The sequence below is a fragment of the Saccostrea cucullata genome, unplaced genomic scaffold (assembly GCF_032062105.1).
Source record: "Saccostrea cucullata isolate Sc308-1 unplaced genomic scaffold, CSIRO_AGI_Scuc_v1 ctg1639, whole genome shotgun sequence".
In the NCBI taxonomy this organism is placed as follows: domain Eukaryota; kingdom Metazoa; phylum Mollusca; class Bivalvia; order Ostreida; family Ostreidae; genus Saccostrea; species Saccostrea cuccullata.
Genome location: NW_026938459.1, coordinates 42,646 through 49,826, shown reverse-complemented (window position 1 = coordinate 49,826; position 7,181 = coordinate 42,646). Strand labels below are relative to the sequence as shown.

General features: G+C 34.9%; 1 long non-coding RNA gene across 4 annotated transcripts; it reads left to right on the top strand.

Annotated features, from left to right (window-relative positions):
• The first annotated feature begins 349 nt into the window (after positions 1 to 349).
• LOC134250348 (uncharacterized) lies at positions 350 to 6,354 on the top strand. Of its 4 annotated transcripts, none has more exons than XR_009988489.1 (7): positions 350 to 384; positions 4,218 to 4,301; positions 4,390 to 4,481; positions 4,594 to 4,676; positions 4,981 to 5,089; positions 5,582 to 5,678; positions 5,801 to 6,354. It is a non-coding gene; the product is annotated as an uncharacterized LOC134250348 (long non-coding RNA). The 4 variants fall into 4 exon arrangements; XR_009988487.1 differs by lacking the exon at positions 350 to 384 and adding an exon at positions 1,529 to 1,864; XR_009988488.1 differs by lacking the exon at positions 350 to 384 and adding an exon at positions 1,530 to 1,864 and having other exon boundaries at positions 4,981 to 5,085.
• The last annotated feature ends 827 nt before the right edge of the window (positions 6,355 to 7,181 follow it).

The following is a 7,181-nucleotide window of genomic DNA, read 5'->3' as shown; positions in this document are numbered from 1 at the left end:
ATGCAGCAACCAATATGGCTCAAGGTTGTAAATAACAAATTGATTATTTAAATGAAGTTTGTCATTTGTTAGGGAATGTGAGTGATTCTCCTTTGATGTGTTTGTTTTCTCTTTTTAAGCAGAAGAAATTTGAGGCTGACCAGGATCCTGAAGTGAAGAGCAGTCCCTCTCCCATTTAACAGTGTTCATGAGCAGAAAGTGCGGTAAGATTCATACTTCACCTCTGAGCACCTTTTCCCAATATTATGGCTTTCCAATTGATGTTGGCTTTTTCAGGCTTTGACCTCTTGAGTTTGAATTGACAGGAAGCAGAGATAGCCACTTCTGAAGGTCAGTCTGGAGTGTTTTCTGCTGCATTCAGAAAGTATGGGGTGTATAGTAGTTGTAAGTAGCGTTACAAAGGTGTTTCTTAGTCTTAGGTGTAGTTTGTATAATATTTCCGGTAGGTGCAGTTGTGTTGTAGTTTGAGTTAGTAAGTAGGCTTTAGTTGATAGTTAGACAGCTTAGAGGAGTGTAGGTTATTATTGTAATTAAGGTATTTGTTAGTTAGTGCATGATTAGTGCTTGTGGTGGATAGGTTTGCATGATTAACACCCTAACAAGCAGGGTTCTCCATGAGCTGTTTTACTGTGTTGGTCCCGACACAGAAAAATGTTCTCCGACACAGTAAAGATTCAAATTTTATCTGTGCGACACATTAAAAATTTACTGACACAGTAAGATCTGTGATAATAAAAAAAAAATTGAAACATACACAGTGTTCCAGCTAGGATCTGAAAATGGAGGGGTGCAATAGAAAGGCACTTTTCCGTGACATAAGGTGATACCGTTGTCGCAAGTTTTTCTTACAACAATTATAATTATAGATTGCAAATTCTCTCTATCTGAAACATAATTGATCAAGCAATTCTACCGTCTTTCAATTCTATACGATATCTAGATCACTTAATTATGCTTTCACCTTGCATAATCAATTATTTCCTAGACCCTCAATGGACTTGACGCATGAAGGAACAAAGACAAAAAATTGGATTTCAAACTTCCATGTAACGCTTAATTGGTACTAGTAGTTGCAATTAAAGTACATAAAAAATGTATTATTTTAAAAAATATATTTAAATGTCTTTTCTTTAGAGCCATGGCTCTAGAATTATGTTTGCAATGTAAATCAAACATAACACTGTACCAAAATCATTTACTTGATGTAAATAAATAGTTTTCAATTTTCAAGGAACTTTTAAAAGTATTTTACTATTCCGAAGTCTCTTTTTTTGTAATTCCTTAATTCGATCAATAAAATTGACAAAAAAATTATGACAAATTTGCTTTAAAAAATTGTAAGTAGTTCAACTTTATAGACAAGAATTTCCTCTGCATTTCACAACATGTGCTAATATGTTCGACCATACTACATGTATTTTTGTAACGAATTGGTGATTTTTTTTTTTTTTTAAATTGTGTGCATGTATTCTTAAGTAATTATAATGAAAAGTGAGTCAGTTGCAAATTTGATCGCTAAAATACCGTGAAATTCTGCAACACAGTAAAATTTCAAACAATGGAGAACCCTGAACAAGTAACAAGCTACTAAAACTACTAACGTCTGCTAAATGTTGTGTGACGCGTCTAGTGTGTTGGTGTTAGTGTCTGTGTGCTTGTCACCTCTCGCTTTCAGCCATCACCGCTGGCTAGCAGCAATGCGAAAAGGGGGAAGAAATTCTAATGACTTCCCCTGCCAGTACATAGCCTCTCCACAACAAGTCCTATGCGATGCCTCCACGTGGAAGCAGACGGATACTGGGTATCATTTTGTCCCAGGCTAAGTTCGCAAGGACGCACGGGAAGATGAGTCTCAAAAGCATTGGTAAACATCTCATATAGGATCTCTCCTGATCACAAACCCAATTTAGTAGTAGAATCAATTGATATAAGTGCTGGTTTTTAAAAGAAGTGAACCTTTGTTCATTTTATGTCTTTGTCATCTTTTTAGCTCACTTGAGCCAAAGGCTAAAGTGAGCTTTTCTGATCACATTTTGTCCGTCATCTGTCCGTCCGTCCATCTGTAAACTTTTCACATTTTCGACTTCTTCTCAAGAACCACTGGGCCAATTTTGACCAAACTTGGTACCAAGCATTCTTGAGTGAAGGGGAATTTAAATTGTTAAAACGAAGGGCCAAAACCCCTTACAAGGGGAGATAATCAAGAAAAGACAAAACTATGGTGGGGTCATTAAAAAATCTTCTCAAGAACCACTGGGCCAGAAAAGCTGAAACTTCTGTGGAAGCATCCTGGGGTAGTGTAGATTCTAAATTGTTCAAATCATGACCCCCGGCAGTTGGGCGGGGCCACAATGGGGAATCAAATTTTTACATAGAAATATATAGGAAAAATCTTTGAAAATCTTCTGCTCAAGAACCACTGGGCCGGAAAAGCTGAAACTTGTGTGGAAGCATCCTGGGGTAGTGTAGATTCTAAATTGTTCAAATCATGACCACCGGGGGTAGGGCGGGGCCACAATGGGGAATTAAAGTTTTACATAGAAATACATAGAAAAAATCTTTGAAAATCTTCTTCTTAAGAACCACTGGGCCAGAAAAGCTGAAACTTATGTGGAAGCATCCTGGGGTAGTGTAGATTTCAAATTGTCTAAATTTTGATCAGTGGGGTAGAATGGGGTCAAAATATGTGTTACAAGGGGGAAATCTGGTTAAGAACAGAATGGTCAAAGCTTCTCAGGTGAGTGATGTGGCCCATGGGCCTCTTGTTTGTAAAATTTCACATATTAATCTTTGGTCAAATTCAACGAAATTTGGCAAAGAGTATCCTTGGATAAATGCCATTATGGGATTTAAGTTTATTCAAATGAAGGCCCACTCCCTCTTCAAATGGAAGATTACTACAAATAAGAGAAAAATTAAGGACATCTTTTAAAAATCTTTTCAAGAACCACTGAGACAGGAAAGAGACACATATGTGGCATCATCCTCAGGTAGTGTAGATTCAAAATTAGTCAAATCAAGACCCCATGTTGGTGTCAGAATAGGGGATCAAAAATATATATAATACTGTAGATTCCTTATTTTTCGCGAGTAATTATCGCGAATAGGCTTTTCACCGTCAAATCACAAGAATAATAATTCGCAAATGCATGGTTGGTTAAGAGATTTTACATAGATTTCAGCGCCATATAAATAAAGGCGAGTAATTTAATTGTGTGTGTGGTGCTTTTCACGAAATTACGTGAAAATTAATTCCACGCACATATTTAGGAATCTACAGCATGTCAGGATATACTTTTTTTTTCTCAAGCCACAATTAGTTATATTGATAGCAAATCATCCTTTTTGGTAGTGAAGATTTCATTTTGTTCAAATCATGTCTACCGGGAAAAGGTTTGGGCCACATTGGACAATCAAAGTTTTACATTGGATTATATTGGAAATATTTTTAGAAATCTTCTCAGAAACAAATATGTCATGACTGGTGATATGTATACGGTAGCATCTTCATGTAGTGTAGATTTAAGTTTGTTCAAATCATGACTCCCAGGTGTAGGGCAGGGCCCCAGTGTTGGATCAAAGTGGACAGGGGAATACTGTAAATCACTTTTTATTCGCGAGAACTTTATTTTCACATTATTACGCGAGACAGTATGGTCGCAAAAATTTCATTCTTGCGTATTATATAATTCCTTAAGATTACATAGAGCAATGACCACAATTTTGAAAATTTTGTCTCGCTAATGAAGAGTCATTGACTATCTCGCGAAAATAAGGTGTCGCGAAAATTAAGTGATTTAGAGTATATAAGGAACGTCTTCTCAATAATACCAAAGCCATATATAGTCATATTGATATGAAAGCATCCTTAGGTAGTGTAGATTCAAATTTGTCCAAATCTTGATTCCAGGGGGCAGGGAGGGGCATCAATGGGGATAAAATTTTAACAAAGGAATGTATAGGAAAAAATTTTATGTTCAAGAACAGCTAAGCCATTGTTATTGATATGAAAATGTCTCCAGGTAGTTATTCAAGCCCCCTTCTCCTCTTCCTAAATTTTATACTTTTCAATACTGGACTAATTTGTCATTTACTAGCCAATATGCTTAGGTGAACATATTGCCCATTGGCCACTAGTTTATTTTATAAATCTTCTCACTTGGTATGAAGTGCAAGTGATCCCCTTTTGGTGTCTGTTAATTTTTATCTTTTTTAAGAGGAATACTTTTAAGGCTGAACAGGATCCTGAAGTGAGGAGGACTCCCTCTCTCATTGAACTGCATACAGCAGCAGAAAGCAGGGTAAGATTCAGATTTTACTTCTTGTATCTTTGCTTGCCTATTGATGTTGGCTGTACCAAGCTTTAACATCTGGACCTTCAATTGACAGATTTCAGTTCCCCTTTGATTCAGAAGAGGAACAACAATGGAGGACCAAGGTCATTAATATAAGATAAGTCTATTCCTGTCTGTGTTTTGCAGGTATTATGTTTCAAAAGTGGTAAGCAACAAGCTGCTTTTTACTGAAGCTTCTCACTTGGTATGAAGTGCAAGTGTTTCCCCTTTTATGTCTCTGTTTTATCTTTTTTAAAAGCAGAAGAAAGTTAAGACTGACTAGGAATTCTAAGTGAGGAAGAGTCCCTTTCCCATTCCGCTGCAGCCATCAGGAGAATACTTGTAAGAATCAGACTTTACTTCTTTTTTACCTATGGAACTTCATCATGACCCACTTTAACAGGCAGGAGTCTTACAAGTATTTTTTATTTAATTATTTCTGACATATCTTTGTCCTCCCTACTCTAAAGTAACTATGCTTTCCTCTCCTTGCCCCAATATTCCACCTTATTCCTAGCTATCATAACCTCATTGTCTTTATTTGCTTTTTGATTTTCAAGCTAATAATGTTGTAATGATTATGTTCATTTGAATTTCTGTGATTATTACATTGCTTTGTATTATTGCTTATCTTCTCTCCATCAAGTATTTTCAAGGAATTTGACAAGGGAAGAGGACCAGTGCTGACCAAGTGAAGAAAAAGAAGAGTCTATTGCCAAGCTTTGTACAGCAGCCAATATCTGATTAAGGAGTGGGTAAAAAAATTTATTTTTTGCAATTTACAAATTTTCTTTATACACTTATCAAATCATAGGTCCAGGGGGATTTACTTCTGCTGCACAACAGCAAGACTGTGTTGCAATAACAATAGGGCATCCCGAGGATGTGTTGTTTCAAATTACGTTACATCATGATCCCTTTGGTCTAGGATTAGTAAAAAAAATATGAATTAAGAATTTTTCTTTTGATGACAAAGTCAAGGTGACTCAGGTGAACATTTTGGCACAAGGTATTTTTGTTCATGTTTTTTTCATTATCTTTGGATTTCCTTTGTTAACAAGTAGAAGATGAGACTGATCTCAATCAGTTAACAAGAATGTGGAAAGTAAAGACTTACTACTGTCTAACCTAAACATTGATGGTTAGTCAGATCAGATGCATGTAAAGCTCTAGACCTTGCATTATATGAATTAGAGGAGATTTTGACTCTCTCATTGCTTGGATTCTTAGTGTCTTTTTGTTAATAGGCAGACGGTTATGCTGGCATTGATCCTGTTTCCAAAAGCAGATCAACATGATTCCTCAAGACTCCAAAGAGATCAACTATGGGACCTGAAAATAAAGGTAAGACACATGTACAAGCTCTGCAAAATCCTTCTATTCTGTAAAAATATATTCTCATGTTTTCATTTATTAAGATTTTATTAATATTTATGTTGAGTCCTTGTGATTTCTTTTTTTTACAGGCAGACTGCCATCAATTTCATGTTTCTTTGATAGCAGACAAATATGCTTCAACAATAGTGCAGAGAGTAATTTAAGGTTTGGACTGCAAGTGATGGACACACTAAATAACTCAACTCAAAGAATTCAATGGATAGTGCTGAGTACATTATTATATATCTACAAAGTGATGGGCACACTAAATAGCTTAACTGACAGAATTCAATGGACCGTGCTGAGTACATTATTATAATATCTACAAAGTGATGGGCACACTAAATAGCTTAACTGACAGAATTCAATGGACCGTGCAGAGTACATTGTTATCTACAAAGTGATGGACACACTAAATAGCTTAACTCACAGAATCCAATGGACAGAGTTGAGTATGTACTAATATCTACAAAGTGATGGACACAGTAAACAGCTTAATTCTCAGGATTCAGTGTACCATGCTGAGTACATAACTCATTAAGGATAACTCATATGACATCCACAGCAGATCACTCAAAGTTGTGTTACTACATTATTGTACAACTTTTCATATACTACATTATTTTTTTCTGAATTTTTTTTTTGTATCTGTATATTATATTTTTTAATTTAAAAAAGTTAAGATTGGATTTTTAAGCAAAAATATCAAGAGAGGTAGATCAGTGCTTGTCTGAATATCTAAGCTTAAAGACCCAATTTTTTTACCGTGGACAACAGTGGTGTTATTTACCTGGAGACCCCCAACACACAAGATGTCAAAAATCTGTGTATACGTAGCATTACACAGGAAGTCTGTGTTTGGTAATCAAGGTCAACATTACGTGTTTCGTGTCTAATTTTGAGTGAAACTACTAAGTAAACTTAATTAAATTTAATTATTTCAATGTAAAATTTACATGTATTTGTAAACTAAACGCATTCATCGTAACCTTTGGAAGGAAAAAAAATTAAGAAATCTATCGTTTATAATTTTGTTTGTAAAAAAAAAAAAAAAGAAGAAATGGTCACAGTAAAAACTACAAAGCAATCATATCCTTATATTTTTTAAATCTTCAATAAAAGAAATCACCATGATTTAATTATTGTGAATATTTAAATTAAAAAAACCATTTATCCGTCGTGTTAACATTTACCGCGTTCGGAATATTTTTTTCTTACCCGTACAATTGTTCAAGATATACTATTTCCCATGTTTATGCGCTAACAAAATTTTATTGTTTGAAATATATCCTTTTAAGATCGATTACTGTTCGTTAGCCTCTTTTCATTACGAAAAAAGACAGATGTCAGAGAAAATTCGAGCAATAATTCCATTTTTCTTTACAATATCTCCTTTAACATCGTAGATTGTATTTATACAGAGATTAAACATCGTTGAATACCATGCTGGTATTGCTGAATATTTCATAT